The sequence below is a fragment of the Strix aluco genome, chromosome 2 (genome assembly GCF_031877795.1).
Source record: "Strix aluco isolate bStrAlu1 chromosome 2, bStrAlu1.hap1, whole genome shotgun sequence".
In the NCBI taxonomy this organism is placed as follows: Eukaryota; Metazoa; Chordata; class Aves; order Strigiformes; family Strigidae; genus Strix; species Strix aluco.
The window spans coordinates 131,218,263-131,243,390 of NC_133932.1; the positions used below are offsets into that span (position 1 = coordinate 131,218,263).

Sequence of the window (25,128 nt, forward strand, 5' to 3'; positions counted from 1 at the left end):
CACACAAGAAATCTGTGTCTATGGCTATCAATACATAGATATCTCTGAAGAAAAATCCACTGCTGCTTGCAGCCCCGATTCACAGCAAAGCAGCGGACAGAGCGAGACAGCCCAACACGCATCCGCAGTGTTCACCTTCTGACAGCGTAGACTTGGGTCATGTCCATGAACTCTCTTCACAAGGGCTGGAAGCTGGATTTTGCTTACTTAAAGAAAGATTGCCTGAACTCCAGGAACAGAAGTCTTAAAGTGAAAAAAAAAAAACAAACCACAACCACTTGGGCTAAAACTCACAAGCTTGCCATGCTGGTTTACTTATCATTAGCACATTTCTAGGACACCATTTTTGGCAAGTCACCAACCAAAGCACAAAAGAACCATCCCATTAGGACAAGGCATTGAACTTTTGGACCCTACTGCACTCCTACCAAACTGTGTGCCTTGCCCTCCACACCTGTCTTCCCACTCCAAGTCTTCAAAGACTTCAAAGGCAGAAGTCATCACAAGCCCTGGAGCAAAACCCCCAAGGAAGTCATCAAAGCTGCCAAATGCAACATGCTGCAGCAGTGAGATGGGAGGAGGCTGGGAATGTGTTAGAGGAATCTGAATGCTCCAGTTCAAGACTTAAGGATCATATTTTCAAACTGGTGCAATGCCTCTTTCTGCAGGATTTAGTCTTCAATTTGTAACAAAAATGCATATTGCTCGTAAAAGCTTCTCACATGCTACTCAGAACTAAAAGCAACAGGTTTTAGAGATTATTTCATCAGAATACCCTCAAATGGGAATTCTATAAACAGACTTTTGACCAAAATACTCTTTCCCCCAAAATGCACAACACTCCTCACTGAAAGGTCAGGTACCAGGTTTGCAAAGTCAAGTTCCTTACAGTAAACCTTTCAAACTTTCTAGAAGCTGCTGTTAGCTGCTGGATGGAGTCAGAGCCACTATGTCATTCTAACGAGTTACCTTGAAGTCAAGAGGAAGGGAACCATTTGAGTCATTTCCCTTTCCTTTGTACCAGTCCCTGCTTTGCGAAGAAGTCAGGGTATCCATGGTAGCCATAGGCTGCAATACAACTTAATTTACAAGATATAAATGTAACTTTTACTCACAACATTTTACCACTAATAGTATATAATTACATCAGGAATATGATTGCATGTAGGGCCAATCACTGTCCTACAGAACACATGAAATAAATGTGAAATAATTTCTACATAATCATCTTGAGTATGTGGAATTAGAAGTTACGCAGTAACACGAACCTCACTGCTTTATCCAAACCAAACTGCATTTACAAGCAGTAATTTAAAATACTGCTTTGTCTCTATTTTATAGGCCATGATTCCAGAGGACTAGTCACTTAACAAGGCAATCCCAACTGTCAAAGACAAAAATCTCTTCTTCAAAAAAACCTTAGAGGAATAAGGGGGGGGAGGGAGGAAGTCAGCTGTATCTAGAGTAGAGTCTCTTATGCCTCAGGGTTACAGCACCATGGATGTAATGAAGCCAGAGAAAAATAAATAAATAGCTTGAATGTAATGTAAGCCTCAGAAGCATCCCTGGTGACAAATATGGTGAGAGATAGAAGAGAAGCAGATGTTGTTACTGGACAGGTCTCTTAGGCAGATACCGTCACTTTAGGTTTGTGTGTGTGTGTGTGTCTGCCTTAGGCCCCTGCAGTCTGACACGACCATCTGGCAGACAGGATGCTGGCATCGTATTGGTCTAACGAGCACTAAAATCATGCAACGAGTCATTGAGCTTGCTTCCCTGGCCACAGAGTTCAACCAAGAGATTAAAACAAAATATTGGCACCGGCACTACTCAATAAGAAATTCATCTCTGAAGATAACAGCATTTCTTACAGATGTGGAAGGCAGCTGCAGCCAGGTTAATGATTATCCTCCCTGCTAAAGAAAAAAAGCTCAACAACCTGCATGTGATTATGTTTGGCTGCCATATTTATCTTCTCCATGATTCTCACTGTGATTTTTGTTCCATGAGGTTGATATAACAGTATCTCAAACAATCTGTAACTTTATTTATATTTAGAAAATGACAGTTTTATAATTAGGCAGAAGTAAAAAGTGCTTATTATAGAGCTATCAACAAACATCAACCTGAATTTGTTGAGGACCTACAACAGCACTCCTTCCACTTACAAACAGGTATGGATACCTATTTTAACTATCATGGAAACTTTTCACAGCATCTGATACAATCCAAAGCCCTGGATGCTGACTGGATGGCATGTGTGCTACTGCCAACAGGCACTCTCAGAAGCTTATGTTGCAACCACAAAAACTTGGAGAGCTCTGAACTGGAATTATCAAGGATTTTTTCCATGTAAAGCAGGCAAGTTTCTTGCCTCAGGTCAATCAAGCCTTAAGAAAACTGTTGGACGAATGACATCTTACCATGTCTTTGTGTTTAAAGAAGGCTGAGGGAAGAAATGTTATATTGTCTGTTACATTAATTTTAAAATCTAAAAGAAATAGTTGGACAGCATTTACAAAACAAGCTGCAGGCTTCATCGATGTCTCATTATACAAATTAATAAAACTAGTGGAAGCAGAACTTCAGTCCTCCCCAAATGAACAACAGTTTGCAAGGGCTGAGCATCCACACAGGCAGTGGGAGCTCACAGCAAGCTGCACTGCTACTAAACTTCCCAGATACCACCATTCTGTGGAGCAGTTTCTGCAACTAAGTTTGCATTCCCACTTTGTCTTCAATCAGGTGCAAGATACCACCAACCCTGGCAGGCTCTTAACCATTTTTCCTTCCTGGTAGATATCATACAACACGGTTCCACAGTTCAAAGCTGTGATTTGCCAAGTTTAACAAACTTACTATGTCTAGCTTAACTGGAGCACATTCTCCTTCCAGCTCTTCAGAAGAGAATCCTACATGAATTCTGACCACTTACACTCATCCTGTATTCAGATTTACATGGCATCATACTAGTTGGGTTTGCTCCCACCCTAGGTTATGATAAAAAGCGTCCCCAGTCTTGAGTTGTGCAGCTGAGACCCTTTAGGTTCCTTTGCAAAGCTAACAAACATGCCTTAACTGAAGCATTATATGAGTACCTGAAAAACTGGCCCCTGATCTCACTGGATAAACAGTTGTAAAAAAATAGCAATAATCAACTGGGGTTTTTTTCTCCCCTTTAATGTGTATAATCCATACAGTGCAAATTGTATCACATCATTATGATAACAAGTCTTTAGTCACTGGAACCATGCCAGTCACAAACTAGGTTTTTAAGTCTCTACATAAACAAAAAATCTTCTTTCTGTCTGTGATGTACTTGGGCCAACCTCATGAGACCCACTGGTACGAGTTACTGCAATGCTGGCTTTCTGCAAAAGACTCTTAGCACTGATAGTAAAAACTGCTGGTTTAGAATATAGCACCTGTTAAAAGACCTAAGGCTAAAGTTAAAAAAAAAAACCAAAACAAAAAACAAGCCACCCAATGCCTTCCTCCCCTTCAAGTCACCCACTATCACCACTCCTTTTGCTTTCTTTTTCTGGCCTGTATAGATGCCGAAAAACTGAGAGGTCTCAAACAGTTTGTCTGATGTCACTGCAAGTTCAATGAGAAGTTTTCCTTTGCAAGGAAAGTTTTCAGACCTAAGTCTCAAGTAAGACTGAAAGATCTGTATCAGACTGATTAAATCACAGAAATTGATACAAATACCATGCTGACTGATTTTTGGAAAAAGGCTGTCATATGCTGTAGACTAACATTTGTGAGTCTTAGGATATTTGGCATGATTTTTTTTTTCCTTAAACCTTAAATTTAACTGAAACCACACAAAGATCTTCCCTTTCATAAAAGGGTTCTAATCCCTGTAATAAACGGTAACTCAAATTATGTTTTATGCAACTCACACATGAAAGGTTCCATGTTTTGGCAGTAAAAGAACAGAAAGGAGACACAAGATGTAGTTTCTCCTCCCTACTCTTAAGCTACTCACAGCTTTCAAGTGCTTTAGGCCAGGCACTCATTTAATAATTTTATCATATGAAATTTCTCAAAACCTTCTCAGGTAGTTATACGCCTCAATTCCTTTAAGTAAGGCTTTACAATTTTCTCAAGTCAAGTCATAACAGAAAGACAACCTTGTCCACAAACTTGTTTACAGAGAGATTTGTTTGTCCCCCTTGCTGCTTTCTCCCATGTACCAAAAGGGAATCTTAATTCAAATACTGCATTCCAAACATTATGAGATATCACATTGAGAGGTATCACAAACATAGTTTAGATTTTAAAGTTTTTACTCAGTAAAATGGGATGTAATGAGGGAAAAGCAAGAGGCTGGAGTAGTTTGTCATGACTGACAACATGTTCATCAACAGGATCAGAAAACAAAGAGCAAAACCCCAGTCAGCTGTTCCATCCAAATCAACAAGATTCCCTTTTGCATGCAGAAACCTCAATGTCCTAAATTTACATTGCAAAATTACTTTTCAAGTGCTCCTTGTACAGTAGACCTGAGCTGCTAGAGCTTTGCTCCAGAGAATCTGTCCTGCAGCCAATGCCTTCTAACAAGAGGACGGAGGTGACCGCCAACTCCACACTTTTGGCTGCTTTCTCACCCCACCCCTATTTGTGCCAACTCCTTCAGCTGAACAATTACCCTGCAGGCCTGGCTGAGCAGCGACTCTCATCTGTATACATCTTCAGCACATAAAGCGTTCGGTTACAAGTAACCTATTGGCTCTTAAAACTGAGAGGGTTTGGTTTTATGCATTTGAAAGCTACACATTTTCCTAACTTTATTTCTCCACCGCTACAACATATTAGCGCTAGCAAGCGGAATGAGTTGGAAGTCCAGACATAAGGCAACAGGAAGCTGAGGCAGACAGATAAATGGAATTGCTAATATAACAATTTGCATCTGCGGAGAAACTCATTCTCAGAAGAGAAGTAACTAAGTTTGGCCTACACCCACGCTCAGGAAATAATAAACCTTTATTTTGAAGCAAGGAAGCCAAGAAGAACACTGAGAGAAATAAGAGCTTTGCAGAATTGTCCCCTACCACCCTGGGAAGTCACATTAGGCAGTAACAGTACCTCTGACTACAAGTCCTACAAGCAACAGCTTTGCAACAACAATCACACTCATAAACAAATTTGATTCTCCACTGACTTTTAAGCAGTTGAAACAAAGAAATTAACTCAACAGTCCGAATCCAATAGAACTGTTAAGCAGGTATTCTTTTATTGGCAGCGCTGGGGTCGCCCTGGGGATTCTCCACCATAAGGGCTCCCCAGGATTAGCAAGGGACATCAGTTTACATACAGACAAATCATACATATTCATTAGATTTCCTAGAAAGGGGTGTCTTATGATAATGAGTTCCCAGAATTCATTTGCATAATCCGAGCATGCGTAGTGAAAATAGGGTGAGGGTCTTCGGTGGTCGAGGGAGGAAGTAAGTAGTCTTCTTCACAGTGTTCACTAGTTGACCCTCTTTCCGGAGCGTGAGCTGTGAAGTAAAGTCCAGGTGTCTCCCTCCTAAACCAGCAAAATCGGTTTCCCTATAACAGGGTCTCTGTGTCTCTTTGTCAGAGCCCCCCTTATCTCATTCTAGGGGTTGCCCAGGTGTCCACTGAAGGCCTTGAGTCTGCTATCAGTGATTTACGTAGGGAGCCTAACGAGTGTTTCAACCTTACCCCAACAGACAAAGGGACCTCAGGAAACAGTTGAGAAGTCAGGAGTCCTTGAGAAACAAATGAAGCAAAGCACAAGCAAAGCTTTCACACATCACCTCACAGTTTAGTCTTAATAACTGTTAGAAATTCATTTGTTTGAGCCCTTTCATTCCCTTTCACAGTCATAGGCAATTCAGCACTATCCTAGGCTTAGAGAATATAATTTTTCTGTAAATACATGAGGCAAATCCCATGAAGGGAGAACAGCTAATTAAGCTAAATGCCAGTGTTGGCACAAGCACGAATAGTTTAAGAGGGGCATGAACATATTTGTACAGAAGATCAGAGGATTATGGATTTCAGTTTGAGTAGTGGAGAAAGAAAAGCTATTAACTTTCAAGAGGGATTTAAGTCATCATTCAAAAGAGTTTTAAACATGACTGCCTGCAATGGTAAGGACCTGAACTGAAACACAAGAAGGCCTGTTGTCATTTCAGTTCTTGAAGGGGCAGAAGTGATCACCCAGTAAGATACGCATATCTGTAGCTAAGCCAGCTGCTCTTTCAAGAGGTGTTATCAGAGCATTTACAAAATGATAACAGCTGGGTCTACACAGCATATCATATTTTCAACAGTCCCAGAGATTAACTTAGAGAACAGTATTTGCCAACATGCATGTTTAGTCAATGGGAGGTAGAAGTTCTTATCTAGCTAATTGTGAAGTGGAAAGTGTTGGTGGAACAGGGACCTTTGTAGAAGTGTGGGACATCTATAAGGCAACATTGAAGTTGGTCTTATAGCAATGCTTCATTTTATTCCAGTAATAAACCTACGTGTTCTCCTGTGCAATATTCATTACAATACAGTTAAGTGAACGAAGCTACTTATCTGCAATTATAGGACCAGATAACAGCTCAAAACAGCCACAGTGGGGGAAAAAAATTAAAAATACGATACACAACAAGCCTTGCTCAAACTTTACCCTTCCCCAATAGAACCGAAATGATCCCTGTTGGTTTTAACCTGCAAAATAGTTGCAATCTTAAAATATTCTAATTGACAGCCTTATATAATGATCTCCAGCCAGCTGGAAGAGGAAGAAAGGCAGCTAGAGTAATACAAGCACTTGAGGAAAATTCCACTTCTCTCCAGGAACATCTGCTTTGCTAGTCCACACGGCTCTGCCTGATTTAATTTTACTCTTGTTTGGTAAGAAGTCAAGATCTTCATTGCTTTGAAGACCATACAGGCAATTGTTCTGTTTTACACAAAATTTACTCTGAACAAGAGTGCAAAACGTTAAAAACAGAAAGAGGATAAAAGTTAACAACTGAAAATTGCAAGAGAAAAGAATAATTTGCTTTGGTTGTGGCCTAATCCCTCTAATCACATATGGCAGCTTGCCATTTCTTTCATAGGGCTTGGATACTGGCAGCAGTGCCTAAGAATGTCAATCTCTGTACCTATTATGGTTTACTACCATTAGGCCAGTGGTTTCAAGAGGATGTGGTCTCTGGAACAAGAAGTTTGTAAATTAAAGAGAAGCCTCAGAAACACACACCTAAATTTTTCTTTTCCCTGTGACCACTGTTTGCTGGACTAACTATAGATGCCATGCCATTTATTTCACATTGTCATAGGTATAAAACTACTCAAAAAAATAAAAAAGAATTTTGAAGCAGCTTCAAAATTACAGATTCCATCAAGTTAATATCAGCATACTTCATTATAAATTCTGAGGTTCTTAAAATCTAGTTCTATTTTCTTGCACATCATACCATTGTCACTTTGTTGTGGTTTAATCCCAGTAGGCACATTGTTTGAATTATTAATAGTTCGTTTGCAAGAACTTAATTCTTCTAGCTGCTAATTATTTTCATCAAGAGTTGCAACACTAAGAATATTTTCTCAGGGTAAGGGACTTGAAATACAATAATGAAGATGGCTCAATCCTCTAGATCTCTGAAAGCAGAGCACTGTATCTTGTAACAATTATTCTCCTTTTTCAGAGGGACTAGACTCCCTCCAAAAGCAGAAGTGTGGGGGGCTCACAAGACTCAAACTCCCATTGTCACTTTCTTATTCTTCATGACAACATCGACATTAGACCCACACAGGGTCCAGCTTAAGAGAGTGTTTTTGTCTTGTTTGAAAACAGATTCAAGTAAAACACTCAAAGGTTTAAGAGAGATTGGAAGAAAACTGCTTACTTGGTGGCAAGTTATGTGACACACTTCTGCATTTAATGACTAGCTCTTTCTGAATGTTTTCCCAAGATAATTACAAGACAGATTCAAATCCTAGCAAGGAAGTTTCACAAGAAACAGCTGAAAGATTGCCCTCCCAAAAAACTTGAAATTCATAATGCAAGTAATTGATTCCTTCAAAAAATTTGTTAAGATGCCAATGGTTTCCTTTCATTTTAGAGGAAAGAAGTGCTCACCCTCTTCTTCTGGAGCCTTGCCATCTTAAATGTATGGAATCTGCATGAACTTAAATCTTCAGTATGGAAGATAGAAGTGAGACGGGGCCAACAGCATCTCCCTCCCTTTCTCACAAACTTTTATTGCAGAGTGGAAAATGCTCCTGCTCTTCCTCTCACCTGCAGTGTCCCATACAGAACATTTGCATGTAACCAGGAGCTGCCGAATCCCTCTCCTTTTCTTCCCTTGCCCCATTCTTCCAAAAAAATATTCCTATTGTAGTTTCAGGTTTGGCATTCCCTGTGCTAGGCCAGTGAGCATTGTTTCTTGATGTAAGTCAAACAAAAACATCTGTTATGTTCTAGGTAGTCGTTAAAAAAGGTAAAACAAAAAAATTATAAATAAGGCTAAAGTGGCAGAATTCCCCCAGACAGACTGTGTTTTGAGTATACTTCTCCCTCATTCAGCTTAGGCTTTCCTTCACTTAGATGCTTGTACCTATAAGAAATTGGAAAGGAACTTCCCCAAAAAATATTTGGACAACAAGGCGTCTCTGCTTGGTTTCTAATTTTTCCTGTGCTACTGGAATTTCAAAAAGGCAACTAACCCTATATTCCCCTCCTCTTTGTTTAAAAAAAAAATCTCAGATTCTGTGAGCAGTTATAGCTCAGAGTTATAGCTCACAGAGCAAATCATGTAACTAGTGATGTGCTTTGCTTTCTTCCTAGGCAGGTGTTCACAAAGTCTTCATTGTACTTGTAAGATGTTTTTCTAAATTAAATCCCTTGATATGGATGGTCAGAGACCAGTGCTGTGGAATTGATGAAAATCCCTGTTGTCAAACATATTGTTCTTGGTTTTAGCAAATTTTAGTCTTAAGCAAATCAAAGTTGCTTCCAATGTAGAGGTGTTGACAAGTTTGGATATTGGAGACTGCAGTGTAACTATCCTATCTCTACCCTGCTTCCTTTCTCTTTTACTATTTAGCAAGCACTTGGGTACTTTTTAGCTGGGACTCTGTTCTGGAAATTTTACCTCTCAAGAATGGAAGTGTGCAAAACAGTGTGACTTATTAACAAGTATTTCCTATCAGTGGCTACTGGGAAGTGACACATTTCCTCCAGTCTTGGTTAGATAATCTTTTCTGTATGACAGTGAAGAACTGAGATGCAGTTCAGAGTCACTGTGTAGTCCTGCTCTTTGCTACTGCAGGCTTTCTAACAAGAGGATTAAGCAGCACTGATGCAAAGAAATACCTGTTACAAATAGCAAAGATGGATTTGCATTCAAATACAAGGACTGATGCTCACTCTGTTGAGCTGATAGTAAGCCATTTTGTAGAGCAGTTTCAGTTTTGGGATACCAACTGGATGACTCCTAAGCATACAGCTTTTGAAGAAACTTTGAAAAAGGTTTATTTCAAAGCCTGTCCACATGACTTCTCTCATGATTTTTATCGCATTGTTATGGGAATCCATTAGTCGGCATCTGTTGCATCCCTGTGACTTTAAGAGTCCCCACTCTCACTCCTCATTCGAGTCAAAGTGATGAGCTAGTTGAGCAAGGACAGCCACCATCACCGACAGACTGATTTTCCTTCACTATGTAAAACTAGGAACCTGTGGGTTAATAGGTTGCCCCTTTTATGCATCACTTTGATCTTCTCTAAAGCACTGTCAGCCAACTGCTCAGGTCACTGGTGGTGGCACATTTCCTCTGCAGGAGGGTGCACAGTACAGCTTTGTGGTACAGGTTGGGCACAAAACAGCCAAATCAAGAGGGCAACATTTTACATCATCCTTGCCTCTGCCGAGAGAGGCCACCGACCTCAGCTCCACCAGAGCAGCTTTGCCTGCAGCCCAACACAAAACTGAGTTCACACAGAACACTGCAAAAGGCACTCCATCATTCTCAGACAGGATGAACTGTATAAACAAGTAGCTCTGGGAAATAAAATCATCCCTTACTCACCTAAATCACTTCAATTTGCACTGCAGACCCCCTACTTTTCAGGCATCAATGTTGTTATTGTAACTAGAGCCCTGTTTAACTGATTACTAACATGCACAAAGAGCCAGTGAACAGAACAAGCCCTTTGGCTGTCCTTTCTCATGAGATGACTGAATAACCACTGACCAACCACTGACCTTGGACACTCACTCATGCAAGTTTTTAAGGTTAAAATTACCCACCTAATAATTGATGTAATCCAAAGGCTACCAAGAAAGTTTGCATCATTTAATCCAGTCCTTGTCACAGTAACTGAGGCACACACCTACCTGAAAACAGGGCCTTACACAGAATCCAATTACCAGCAGAAATCACATGCCAGAGGAAAAAGAATGTTCTTTAGGAGTCCTGCAGTCATAGAAGCAGTAAGCTAAAGTGGGAGGTGCGGAAAAAAAGCACTTTTGTGAAGTTTCCAGATAAGGTAAAAATCCAACTAGTTAAAAAAAGCTAGCCTACAGTCTGCAGATAGACTAGTCAGAATTGGGTCTCATCACAGTCACCAAAATTAACTTAACATTTGCAATGAAGTTTTTATTTCAGGGCTATTATTGGGTTTTTTTAATAGATACATTTTTTTAAAAGCTTAATATAGCTCTCTATTAAGAGGAAAATCACTCATCTTTCCATGCATGAGAATGTTTTAATGGATAGCCCCATAATATGAATATTCTGGCTGCTAGCAGGTTCATTCTGGCTAAGTTGAAACCAGCGAGCAGCGTCACTCCTCCTTAATAGTGATATTAAATTGCAAGAATAACAGGAAGTCTATCAGCCATGAAAACTTCACTCACAAGATTGTTTGCACTGCTGGGCTGGGCTATATCATGCAAAACCCAGCCTTTTCACTGGCTTGTACCAGTTTCACGGAATACTTACGGCCAGATCCAAACAGAGCACTCAGGCACCGAGAAGTGAGGTGCGCTATGATGCAAGGAGCCTAAAAGGGCACGGTGAGAGCTAAACTGAGTTGCTGCACATGAGAAGTGAGGAGCAGGGAAGAGTTTCTGGAGCAGCCTGCAGTTGCACGGGGTGAGGTGTGGTGTCAAATCGCACTGTATGAATGGGATTTGCCCTGTAAATGCTGCTGAATAGCACAGGGATGGGAAAGAGGGAGCAGAAGATTGTGATTGAAATTGTTTCTCAGAGACAGGGAGCAAAAATCAGGAGTTTAGGGTTTGTGAGGTTTGGAGTGTAATGCCTGTCCCTGAACAGGTATTTAGTTTTGTAGGAGTGGCTCATTCTTTAAGAGCATAACTATGCAAGGTGTCAGCTCCATCTTACCCAATGGCTACAGCACATACCCAGGAAGCAGCCAAAACCAGAGCCCCCAGAACCACTTAACCCAAGAGGACTCAAACTCACAGCCCCTTGTTTACCAAAATATATGACAGTCTCTGAAGGTTTCACTTGGTTCACTTTTAACCCTTCCTAGGGCTACACTACCAAGGATTAAACCACCCGTCTCAGAATGACTATTAAAGTGATGTCACAACCTTGCAAGCAGAAACAGGAACCCCAGGTCTGCTTTCTCTCAGTCAGGCCACCACATCACAGACCAAGCTCTCTCTCCTGATCTCCCTCCTCAACCAGCCAGCCCTGCACTCCTGGCTACACAGCAGTCCAGTTCTAGTATAGCAGAAGGAATAGGAGAATAACCTGAGGGTATTAATCTTCAATCCAGGTCTCTTAATCTCCAGAAGCACTGTAATCACTACAAAACAAGACAAAATTTATGACGTTTCTACTAACATGCATTTTCTCAGGCTTTAAAAAGAAATAAAAAACCAAACAAAAAACCCGCAAAACCAACAGAAAAACCCAACCCACAACTCAGAGTTAACATGCTCATGCAATACCCAGCTGGAATACAGGCAACCTGCAAAATCAGCACAAAATAAAGATCGCAACAGTTTTTTATGGGCTGGTCCAGAATAGAAGGTCAAGGGCTCCCTACTTCTGGTTGTGTGATAGATTTCTGCCTAGGACTTGGACACATACCTTTTTCTTACGGTACCTAAAGTGCAATTACACAGGATTTTTGGACCTCACCCTTAATTCTTTATAACTGGTGTTCTATATTTAATGCTATTTTTGAAGGACATAAGTCATTTAAATTCAGTAGAGAAGTATGGGAGTAGATTTGAACATCTAAAAAGCTGATGGTCTAAAGCCAGTTCTAACCCAGGAGTTCTTGAAGATGACAATTTACTTCTGAAGCTCTTAGTTACAAGGCTGAGATGACACAGTCTAACTGTAGCCCCTCCAACCTGTACAGAAGTAAATCACTGTCAATTTATCAGAATCAGGCACTGGGTAGGCAATTTCATATGGAATTTACCAATATTCAGCTTGATACTTTTGCAGAACAATGAGTCTAGGATACTGTTCTGCTAGTTACTCTGCAAATAAGCATCTCCTTTGTTTTTACCTTTATTTTTATTTATATTCACACACAGAGAGAGACAGGCAGAGACAGAAATGCAGAATTTCCTTGACTGGGAGAGAGAAAGATAAGAAAAGTTTACTTTTAGAAGATTTATAGTACAGAGGAAAAGGCATATAGTAATACAGAGGAAAAAAATTGTCAAGCTGTTCATTAATTTGGTGTACATGCACTCGATACTGAGCGGGATTCAGGTCAAAAATAGTCTGGCGTTATCATCCAGAGAAAGAGCTACAAAATAAAAAGAGGGGATAAATATTCTTTTCCTCCTCCTCACACATACATTGTATCTCTTCCCATTGCCACTTTCAGTGAGATAAACAGTCAAGTTACATATAGCAAGAAAACCTTATACCATGAAACATGAATCTAGCACATCCAGTTACTGTACCCAGGTGAACTGGAATGACTCCCTACCACAAGAATGAAGCATGAATAAGTCTGCTAAAATCAGCTGTCACTCACTTTATGCCCAAATAAGCTAAAGAACTGGAGACTGCTGATACAGAAAACGCAGTATCACTGGCTTGACATAACATAAAGCGTAAGTGTTCTGGCACTGGAAGACCAAACTAAGGAGCCTCCTTAAACTGATTTATGAGCAACTTAAACAAGCCGACTTTAAATCTAACAGGTCATAAGACTTTAAGCACCGGAGGGTTACCTACTGCTTTTAGCAGTTACGTGTTAGTCATCCACCCTGCATGAAGAGCACTTTCTGTGCAGAGAAAAAAATTCTTTACTATGAATCAGAACAAGTCACTATTGACTAAAGACTGACTTCATAGGACAGAACCATCACTTTAATTAAAGAAAAATAAAATTAAACATTTTCTCCTCCTGAGAGACTACAAATTACTCTGGTTCCTTGCAAATAATGTTTTCTTACCAGGTTTTTGTTTGAAGTCTGTTCTATTCCTTTCTGTCATGAGCACAGGGAGAAAAACAGGGTAGAAAATAAGTAATTCCTTTGACTTCATCCCACTGTTTAGCTTCCTTTCTAGATGCAACAGTTAAAATCTCACCTTCTGGTGCAAGCATCAAAGGTTTTCTCCAAGTACTAAATTGGAGCAGTACTTCCACCTGGGAACCTGGCAAGTGTCTCCTGCAACATAATGGGAGTTTACTCCACAGAATATATCTGTCCATGGTCTCTACCCAGCGCTTTAGAGAAAAGACAAATTCACCTTTCCGACCTTCACTTCTGGGGGCAATAGAGTGCTGTTTACTCTGGCCTTTGTCAGCACTGGTATATAAGAACATGAATACCTGTTTCACTGAATTTTAAAAGCCTGACAGTGAAACTGAGAATACATTATTCTGGGCTGCAAGAGATGCTGAAAGAAAATTTCTTTAACATTAGACAGGTCCAATGACAGCTTCAGAAAATTCAAGAACATGCCTTACAGACAAAGCAGAGGCCTGCTGCACCCATACAGTAGAAGCAGACTAAGCAAGATGCTTATTATTTCCTTGTCTTAAACCTAGACACAAGCACACTAAAATATGGTAATTTGTAAGAAGTGTATAAGCATTTTGTAACACTGTAATATTAGTAGTAGTATTTTACAACATAGCTATGCATATATAAAAAACACATAACTGCAAATGGGCAGAGACTTGCAGTATACTTGCCCAAATAGTGCACAGGAAAACATAAGCAAATAGTAAAATCTCCAAGATAAGAGCAAAGGATGTAGAGTGGGCAGGAAAGATGTCAGGTGAAACCAAACTAAACCTGAAGAACAAAGAGATATGTCTGATGGAGCCAGAATAATCCTGCAAAGTAAATAAAAAAGATGCCTAGCAAAACTAGGATAAGTCTTACTCCCTAAAACAAAATGAACTATGTCAAAGGCAGATGAAATCACCCCCTTTTCTTCCAGGGAGGCAGCAAGGTGCATAAAACACTAACAATAAGCAAAGAAGGATGTTAATTTATGAAAATCACAAAATGCTCACTTTGATTCCAACTTCTCTTGCTAAATAGCTCTCAAGCTTTACTTGGGCAACTGTAGCCATCAGCGTTAAATACAGGGCATCAGCTCCACAGCACTGTGTACAGGTGTGATCGTTAAGAACTGTTTGGGAAATGTAGTGATAATGACTGGCTAATTAAAAACTAATGACTGGAAAGCTGTATTGTTGGTGTATATAGATTTAGTAAAGCAGTTTGCTTCATCAGCCTTTGAAACACTCCACCACCAGAGAGCTCCAATTCTCCGATACATGTAAACACACAAATATTTTCTTGTAGCACTCCGACCGCATCTTTTATCAGCGAAAATCCAGTTTCTTCTCAGATCATCCTGTCAAGCATGTTTTAAGCCCCCTCCCCTTACACTTTTGAGAAAGTTCAAAAATACTTGTCTTGCCACTTGACAATCTGTCCCCAGATTTAAGTGACCTTTATCCTGCAACGGATCATCTAAACAGATCCTTCTGCTCACATAGGAAAGACACAACCGAGTGCATAAGACTTTAGGGCCAGGTCCAATTCTGCAAGTCATTCCAGAGACAGCGTGGAAAATGCAATTAAGTTCGTGTTTTGAAATGGAAGCGTTTACTATTCACACTAAAGTCATTAACATCTCTCAACTGAGATCTAAGCACCCTCTTTAAATAGAGAGAATCCTTTTATTAACCCCGGCCTCTACAGAAGGTAGGCGCAGGTCGGTTTTTACAGTTACTCAGCTCGCACCACCAGCCAGGAGCTCCCTTCAGCTGCAGCGGGGTGTCCCAACGCACGGCCCCCTCGCCGGGGGGGCTCCAGTCCTTCACCCCGGCTCTCCAGACCCCTTCTGAGGAAAGCGGCGCTTCCCTCCGCCCTCAATAACAGGGGCTGGGCAGGGGAGACCCCCCTGAGATGTCCCCCCCGCCTCAGGCGAGCGGGCCCTGCAAGCTGACCGCCCCAAAGCCCCTGGAGCCGGGAGCAGCCCTGCGGAGCAGCCCGGCCGCCGAACGCCGGGAGCCAGGATCCCTCAGCTGCCAACAGACTCACCCTCACGTTGCTCCAGCACCGGCGGTGCCTTTTTTTTGTCGCCGAGCCACCTCCATTAGCAAGATACCCCCAACCCCCTGAGGGGCAGCCTCACCCCTCCCGTCGCCTCAGCGGTCGGGGGCGGCGCAGCGCTGCCTCAGCCCCGCGGGACGCCGCTGTCCCCTCCGCGGCTCCTCCAGCCCTTCTCTCCGGCCAGAGACAGCGTCAGTTACCTGGTCCCGCCGGCAGCCGCTGCCCCACGCCTCCTCCCCGTCTGTCTGAGGGGAAGGGAGGCGGCGGCGCGCGGAGAAGCAGCCCCGGCCCGCCGCCGCCGGGCCAATGGCGGCGCCGCCTCCCTCAGAGCGGGGCGGCTCCCCGCGCCGGAGCCGCCCTGCACCGCCCCGCCGGAGCCGCGTTCGCCTTCGTGTCTGTCTTCGCGTCCGTGTTCGCGTCCGTGTCCGTTTTCGTGTCCGTGTCCCCCGTGGCAGCGGGAGGGCGTCTGAGGGACCGGGGCGGAGCGGGGACACCGTCCTCGGGGCGGGAGGAGCCTCCGGGGCGGGTTTGAGAGGGCTCTCCTGAGGCAGAAGCTCGACAGCGGAGAGCGGGTATTTACATAAAGTCCACGCAGGAATATCAGCTTGACTTGAGCAGTTGCCCTGAGGTAAAATGATCGGTATTTCACTTTACCTGGTGACAGGTAACCCACGGGGTGTGAACATACACGCCTGTTTGCAGTAAAGATACAGGCGGCAATAACGGAGGTTTCAGTCATCTATTTGTCCAGGAAACCATGGTAAGTGCTTTTTTGTTTAATTAGTGGCACAAAATACACACGCCGGCATTTCATAGCATGTTTCAGCAGGACCTGCCCCTTGAAGCACCTCGCACTCAGCAGCCAAGGCACCAAGGTGATTTCTGAAGCCAGACTCCCTGCAGGAGCAGGGTGACAGCACCGACCCCCTGTCATGAGGAGAGCCGGTGTGGTGGCATTTCCCTCCTCTGCGTGTTCTTCTCACGGCTCTTGCTTTATATTTTAATCCTGTTTCAGGGCAGCTGGAGGATTTCAGTCACTGGAGTGCCAGGGAGTGGGCCCTGCTGGGCCTTGTGAGGCTCATGAGGCACTTGCTCTGGTCTCACTTGCAGGAGCCTGGTTTTAAATGCCTTCCCCATTGTGTTCCCAGCCTGAATCCATTCACCCCCCAAATCCTACATCATCAGCACTGGCTTCCTGCTAACCATAAATTCTTATGTTTTACCTTCTACTCAAACTTGAATATGGTGAAACAATGTAATGCTTCTGAGAGAAAGTTTCATATCCGTGGTATTGGTATAAAGAGTTGGTAAATTATGTGTCTTTTCAATTTCATGTATTTTATATGTGGCTCTTCCTTCCCGATGACAAAATTAGGGACTAGAGCATGCTTTATGCACTATCCAGTAAAATTCTGGCTTAATAAGCCTTTAATAAGGCTTCCATTCAGTTCACAAGGACCAAAGTGAATTGGAGACCTTGTGAAAGCTTAAAACTCAGTTTCTCCCTGCAGTAATTTTCATTCAAGCATCTCTTATCCACATATCCTATTTATTCATCTTAATGCAGCACACTAAGCTGTACCTATTCAAACCCACACTGAACTCCTGTTCAGCACGGATCAAGAAACATAGTTTAGTATGTTAATTAGAAGTGGGGGCCCTTCTGGCACTCTTGGTGCATGGAACATATTTTTCTATCGTGTTAAATATCTCGTTTTTTCCCGCTCACAGCAGTCCTGAAGAAGGCAGGCAAGACGACTGAGACTTTTTAGACCAGACAGGCTGTATCAGCTGGCGGCGGTGGATACGCCTGGCCCCTGCCGGAAGGAGCCGGAACTGATGGGTCTGGTGTAGTCATTCTCCAAACCAATTCCCCCCTTAATCACAGACTTTGGACCCAAACTTAGGGAAAAGCAGCTCCTTGGTGCTAGGAAGCTCCAGGTGGTAGAGGCGTCCACCACCGTGACAAGTGACAGCTGCAATACAGTGTATGGGGCGTGTGCTGTGTCTGTTAAAATAGATACGTGCTGTCTCCTACTTGCATTTAGTTTAGTGATTTGTTATAGAAATGGATTTGGATGAAACCTGTGGGATTATGTATGCAAAGGCTGTCCCAGCTCAGACCAGTTACCAGTTCATAGTGTGAGTGTTTGCAATAAAGAAGAAACTGAAAATACCTGAACGACATGCATGGTGAGGACCCTCAGACTGTTTCCTCAGTAACTTCAGATGGAAAGAGTTTGCAACTGGTATACAGCCTGTCCCCACGGTTGCTCTGCACTGGTGTAGTAGATATGAAGAATCTGGGGGTTTTGTGTAAGCATGGAGCAGTTGTTTTTTATGCGAATTGAGTCTGAACTCTCTCAAGGTGGCACCAAGGGGACAAAAATTTGTGATGGAAGGATGGGCCCTACCAACTTTCCCCTTCATCTTCCCCATACATAGTCACAGAGTTGTTAAATTCTCAGCACAATCAAAAGATATAAGCATGCTTTTAGTTGCAGTGCAACACCAAGCGTTATGACATCATGAAAAAAAAAAAAACCCTGCATGTATTTTTGTGTAGTGGTATTCCTGTCAGATTCGGAAAGTGGATCACCTCTCTTCCTTCAGCATGTCTTTCTCTCTAGCCATTACCCGAATTACAACAGAGGTCATCCCATTTATCCCATTAATGGAAAAACAAATGAGTGCTTCAGTGTGGTTACAGAATGGCTGGAGATAGTAACTTCCAGAGAAGCAAATCCACCTGACACGGCTTTTTTTCCTCCAGCTTCATCCAGACAGAACCTCAGTCTCCTTGGAACACTCAGCTGCTCCCTGAGGTGAACTAACACAAATCACAGCTAACTCAGATGCTGCCAATTTCATCGCTGTAGTGGTGTTTCCCTGGCTGGTGGATTTGACCACATCAGCCCTTGCTTTACATCCTTCTGTTGCATCCTGGGCCCCAAGGTCTTTTTTTCCTTTAAATCCCTCTGCACTCTTAGGTTATGCGATAAAAGACTCTTCTCTGCACACACTGTGAAAGGCAGAGGAACGATGGTGGGTGGAGAAGCCTGAGAGATACCCTGCCTGGCTGCTCCCAAGCCCACCACAGGAGCTGTCAGCCCACCAAAGGTCCATCTCCACACACATGAAGGAGCACAGAGGCACGAGGGCAGGTGGGGGAGCCCCAATAACCCCTTCAGAGACACAGCCCCTCCCAGGGCTGTCCCAGGGGAGCCTCAGTCCATTACAGACCAGGGGGGGATCACTGCCAGGCAGGGGGACACACTGTGGGATGCAAGGGAAGGGGATTTTCAGATTGCACAAGACTTACTATGGGATATTCAGGGAATGAGGCAAAGATGGGAAAAAGAAGGGATAAAAGTAGTTTGAAGAGGAACAAGCATGGGAGAACAGAGGGGTGAGGGGATAAAAGGGGCCAGTCACTTGTAAACAGGGCTGGTCAGTCACTTCCCTGTCCCTGCCCTGCGCCTGCTGAGCATCATCTGTCATGTCTTCTGTTAAACTCCATTTCTACCATTTTTTTGTGGAGGTGCAAGTGGCTCTCTATTCTGCATGCATGTGTGTACATGGGAGTACTACTTCTGACCTCCTTGCTGGGTCATGTCACATGGGAGAGGCAAATCCTGTGCCACCTTACCAACAGTAGGCATTTCTTTAGATATTTAAAAAGAAAGCCTTCAAAAATATTTTTTAAATAATTCTAAAATTCTTTTAAAATAAAACAAGAAAATGTATACCGAAGGCGTAAACTGTGAAAGGAAACAGTGTGGGTAATTTAGCTGTATATGATGCTCTCTGTGGTAAGAAAGAGATTGGCTTGATAATAATGATCACGAAAGAGATGGCTTTAAAGAGCAAGTGTGCACGAATAGGGCCTGATTGTTTTCCTGCTCTTTTGCTCCAAGACAAAGAAAATGTAAGTCCTGCTGCCACTGACCAGGGCATCTTTAAATTTGTGCTATTAAGCAGCATTGCTAGACATTGCTCTCAAATGCCCAGTCAAGGAAAGGACATGAGGCTCTAATTCACTGTTTGATGATTTCTGGGAGGTAAGAAGGAATCTATGAATAACTGCAGTTTTCCTCAAGGACTGATCAAGATAGTTTCTGCTTTGCAATTGATGAGAAATGCTGTCTTGTGTTTAATTAGATAGTCCTTCGTCATTAAACCCTTTATACTAGGTGCCTTCTAGTCTTTTCCATATGTAGTTTTAGTCTTTGACAATTGTCTTGAGTGTGCACATATCTGTAAAAAGGTGAATTTGCCGTTTTAAACTTGATCAGAACATGGAGCCAAAACAAGTTCCATGCACTAGTGATTTATAAAAAATGGTCTGACACTTTGCATGGAAATTTCCAATCTCACTGTGGCTTTACCCTCTCTTATCAGATTTCCAAAGTTAAAAAAAAAACCAAAAAAACAAACAGGGAAAAAAAAGATTTAAAGAAACATGAGAACTTCTTTTCCAGTTGTCAGGTCAGTGGGACAGCTCAGTGGGAAACTCAGCATTAGGGATGGGGTCAAAATTGGAACCAGCTCTCTGGAGTGAACTTTGCTATAAGACTTTTCTTAGAGCAGCACCTTCCGCAGCCCATCTTAGAAGGTCATGAGAAGGAAGACACATTCTCTTCATTGCCTCTTTTTGGCACAGTCTGCGTTTTCTGGGTTTCTTTCCCTCAGGGTGTAAGGCTGAGAATTCTGGAATGAAATGCCCCAGAAGAGCAAAGGTTTTTCCTCCAGTTCTAGAGGGTGTTCACAAAAGGTTTAATTTAATTTCTCTAGTTACTGAAATAAGCAGCTGCTCAAGTGGCCCATACTTCCCCTGCCCTTTTATCAATGTTGATATTTATTGAAAGCAGCGGGACTAGCCGGTTCAAAACCAGGCCTAGCAATTCTCTGCTGTCTTACATTCTTTCTTGTGATGGACATTTTGTCAGTGGAATACAGGACTTCTAGACTTATATGCTCTGTTTCTGCCTTGCTCCAGGTCCCGTACCTTTCAGAGCCCTTCCCCGGTCCTACCTCTGCCTCCTCAGATTCTCCCTGTCCTGTCTGTATGGCTCAGGAGGAGCATGTGAGAGAACATCTTCTTGGTCCATCCTTCCTTCAGTGTAGCCAGAGCTGTCTCTTTCTTCACCAGAAACAGCCCATCACCTTCACCCCATCTCAGGCTTCACAGAGGTGCGGGTTTTAAAAAGAGCAGAACAGGACTTCCAATGCTTACTGGGGTATTCAAACACCTCTTGGGTATTTTGCAATAGAAAGAAGAGGGATTCTCCTTCCCTCCTCAAATCTTCCCCAGGCTCTTCTTGGGCAAGTCCCCACTGAGGGTTAGACAACATAAAAAACAGAGGTGAAACTCCCATAAGTGGACCCAGGGTGCACCTCCAGACGGTCTTGCCAAGAGACCCTGTGTCCCGAAGAAGCACCCCTGGGTTCTGTTCAACACGCGATGCTTTATTCTTCTCCGCTGACTGCAGTGGCTCTGTGGTAACACGGCCAGCCAACTCTTTGTGGCCTAGCTGCTATTTCCCTGCCTCTGTGGTATTCCTATTCCTCACATTCCTGGGGGATGTGCTCTTCGATGACTTCTTCCTTGCTCTGAAGGTTTTGCTGGTCTGCCCAGTTGTCCCTCAGGACCTGAGCTGCTGCCTGCTGCACAGCAAGATGCTTGTCTTCCTGCAGTCAGTAGAGGACTGAAAAGACACAGGAAGATGCTTCAGTGACTGTGAAATCCCAAGTCAGAATGGTCACGCCTTCCCAAGTTTGAAAGCCTTCCGTGGGTTCAGTCTCATACCCAGGCTGAGGTTTGGGACAGGGCACTAGAGAGAAGAGGCAGCGTAGGTCAGCAGAAGGTCGTAACGTCTTTCCCCAGTCAAGGAGACAATGTAGAAGAGGAGGGGCAATTTCTACCTACAAATCCTCAGAAGACTCATACTCTACTCTGTCAGCTGGGACATCTGGCCATATACATGCCCTTGAAATTCTTCTTTGTGAAGATGGAGGCCCATCGTAGTCACCACAGCCCTGATGATGGCCTGGTTGAGCTGTAGACAGCGAAGGGAGAAGTTTGCTCCAACTGGACCTCACTGAACTCAACATCCCCCAGACATAAACTGCCTCTTCCCAAAAATAATTATTTCCCTTATTCGTCTGGAGGAAAAAGGCTTGCTCAAGGGTGTAGGGAGTATTTCCTTTCTTTTGTACCCACAACCCTTCTGACTGAAAGGCCACTGGAATTCAGCTAGTTCTCAGCAGGAATTCTTCAGGCCCAGCTTGTGGGAGAGGTGGGAAGGTGGAATCCACCCACACAGCATTTCTATGCTCTTCAGCAGCACCTTCCAGCTCCAGACGTTTTCATAGGTAAACTGCTTCCTCCCAAAGCACTTCTGACGTGCTGTTGTTGCACAGAAAGCCAGGTGAAGTCCAGCATCACAGCTACTGCTGGAGGGCCGACAGAAGCAACAACTCTCACCACTTCTTCACAGTCCAGCCAGCTGCTGACTACATTTCTGACCATAGAGCAGAACAAAGGGTAAATCTTGTCACAAAAACTCATCTTCCCCCATTTGAAGGAAGGAACATTTTTCCCAGTCTCGGAAGTTGAGATTTACACCTTTTGATCACCTTTTCAGAACTGTAACAAAAGAAGGGGCGGGGGGAAAGGTCGCGATGTAAAGTACGTACCAGTGAGAGTCTTTTGCATGATCACCCCGGTCTGTCTCAAATGGCACTCCCATGCTCATTGGCATTCAGTTCTGAACCAAATTTGGATTCAGGGTCACATGTGAGATGTTTTAAAATTCCTTCCTTGAAATGTTGAGATATTTCTCTCCTCCATCTTCTCTTCCTAGATCCCTTTAGGTAACTCCTTTATACATATGTATTTCTACATAAGTTATATATTGTGTATATTGATTCCTGATGACCATTAAAAGGCAAATGTCACACCCATTTTCAAGGCCAAGAAGAAGGATCCAGGGAACTACAGAGCAGGCAGCCTAATCTCAGGCTCCAGGAAGTTGATGGAGATGTTCCTGGCACCTGTGTTCAAGCTTGTTAACAGAGGGTCAAAGAAGAGCTGAAAGCACTGCCTGATCCTGGCAATGCTGTTAACCTGCAAATTAGGGACTCAAACTTATCATAATATTTTCTCTTTCTGGATATAAGACAAGATTTTCTAAAAGATATAAGTATTGTCTGCCCATGCAAATAGAAAAAGGCAAAGGTTGCCTGCAGTCAAGTTTAAATACTGTTATTTTTTGGCACAGTGGGATTTAAATATGTCCAAGTTAAAGATCTACTGTTACAAAGTACAAAGGTCAAGGCCGTGTTTGTCTTTGCCAGCTGACTTAAGACACTGTTCTTATTTTTTCCCTGCCTTCTGTTCAATGCCTGGCTTATGTGTCAGCTGGCTACTGTGTCGTAATAGCATCACTCAATCCGTAATATAGGAGAAGGAAATTAAAAGTCACTATATTTTTTTATGATTTAGGTTTTTTTGTTTGTTTCTTCTTTTTTTTTTTGCTTTCTCATCTGAGCAGTTATGTGGGGCCACTGAATGAACATAAACGGCGTCTTCCTACTGTCTTCAGCATAGATGCATTGCAAATTATGATCTCTGCCTATAGGACTGAAAGTGTTTTGTCCTTGCTTTAATGAATGTGCCTTAGTTATAGAGACTGCTGTACTGCGTGAAACAGAACTGGTCATAGAATAACATAAGCTCCCACAGGATGCCAGAAACTCTGAACAAAGTAGCTAAATATGAATTTCACCCAAAAATAAGGACAAAGGCATTTTATTGATTTACAGTTTATTTCTGTGGTAGAATATGGCTCTCAGGGTTACATGGCTCAGGTGCTGAAGTCCTAATAAGGATGATGTACAGAGCCCATCCAAAACCAATGCAGGTCTGCTGGCCAGCAAGAGAGAAACAGAATTAGACTGGGATCAGCCTCCAGCCCTCCTTTTCATCTCCTTATGCCCTGTCGCCACTGCTGGGACATGGCTTTCTGCACAACACTGCTGTAAGGGGCAAAGGGGGATGTAAGGGGCAGTGGATGGCTGCCTGTTACTCGGGTGGAGGAACCTGCTCCATCTCAGTGCCTTGGATGGTTTAGGGAGCTTTTTCCTGAGAAAGCAGCTCTGCAGCCATGCTTGACCCAGCTCACATTTGGTGTGGAACTGCACTACCACTGTGAGGCTTGGAAATGCTCTTTTTCTCGAGGATAGCTGCAATTTTACTTCCCGATTTTAAGCCTGCCACCATAGATATCCATTTGGGTGCAGCTCAGGCCATCCCATGACCTTTGCCACACAGAAATCCCTCCCAGGAGTTAAATTACCCCTGTGCTGTTGTTAGAATGGTTTGAGTTGGAAGGGACCTTTAAAGGCCATCTAGTCCAACCCCCCCTGCAATGGGCAGGGACATCTTCAACTAGATCAGGTTGCTCAGAGCACCATCCAATTTGGTCTTGAATGCTTCCAGGGATGGGGCATCTACCACCTCTCTGGGCAACCTGTTCTAGAGTTTTATCACACTCACAGTAAAAATTTTTTTCCTTATACCCAGTTGGAATCTACTCTCTTTCAGTTTAAAACTGTTACACCTCAACCTATCCCTACACCCCCTGATCAAGAGTCCCTCCCCATCTTTCCTGTACCCCCTTTAAGTACTGGGAGGTCGCTCTAAGGTCTACCCGGAGCCTTCTCTTCTCCAGGCTGAACACCCCCAACTCTCTCAGCCTGTCCTCACAGGGGAGGTGCTCCAGCCCCCTGATCATCTTCGTGGCCTCCTCTGGACCCGCTCGAGCAGGTCCATGTCCTTCTGATGTTGGGGGCCCCTGCACTGGACACAGCACTGCAGGGGGGGGTCTCACAAGAGTGGAGTAGAAGGGGAGAATCCCCTCCCTCGACCTGCCGGGCACACTTCTCTTCCTACAGCCCAGGATACGTTGGTTTCTGGGCTGTGAGCGCACACTGCTGGCTCATGTCCACCAGCACCCCTGAGTCCTCCTTGCAGGCCGTTTCCTAAGGTGGGCTGCCAGTACAGGAATCACAAAGCAAACACAGTGTCACTGCACCTAACTGTTTCAGAGGAGAGGCTCGGAAATGCTTCGCCCTACCCCTCCGCGGCGACGCGTTCCTCACCCCGCGGCCTGTGAGGGCTGCGGGGCGCTCTCCCGCCGGGGGGCGGAGGGGCGCTTTTCGCGGGCTTTTCGCCGGCGGCAGCTCCCGCGCGCCGCCGCCAGAGGGCGCCGCCGGCCCTCGGAACGCGCCGAGGGGCGGGGCGGGGCGCGGCCTCCCGTTGCCTTGGCGACCGGCGGCCGTTGGCGTCGCGGTGGCGCTATGGCGGGCGGGGCGCTGGGTAGGCCCGGCCTGACCGCTGCCGGCACCGGGGGGCCGGGAGCGGCGGGGCCTGCGGGGAAGGGCCGGGCAGTAGAAAGAGCGTGAGGGTGCAGCCAGGCCCTGGGTGGTGACTGGGTGCTGGGAGCGGGGCGGGGGGTGTGGTGATCACTTAGGCCTTGGGGGTACAGGTGCCCAGGGCCGTG

At 44.0% G+C, this 25,128-nt stretch overlaps 1 protein-coding gene across 4 annotated transcripts in view; it reads right to left on the bottom strand.

The window, feature by feature from the left end:
- SYTL2 (synaptotagmin like 2) overlaps positions 1 to 15,830 on the bottom strand; it is a 64,614-nt gene extending 48,784 nt beyond the window's left edge. For 3 of the 4 annotated variants that reach the window (XM_074816382.1, XM_074816383.1, XM_074816380.1), the window contains exon 1: positions 15,551 to 15,774. The gene's annotated coding sequence lies outside the window, so the exon portion shown is untranslated. Of the gene's footprint in view, positions 1 to 15,550 lie in introns of all 4 variants that reach the window. The other variant, XM_074816381.1, reaches the window with a different exon arrangement.
- Positions 15,831 to 25,128: the final 9,298 nt, after the last annotated feature.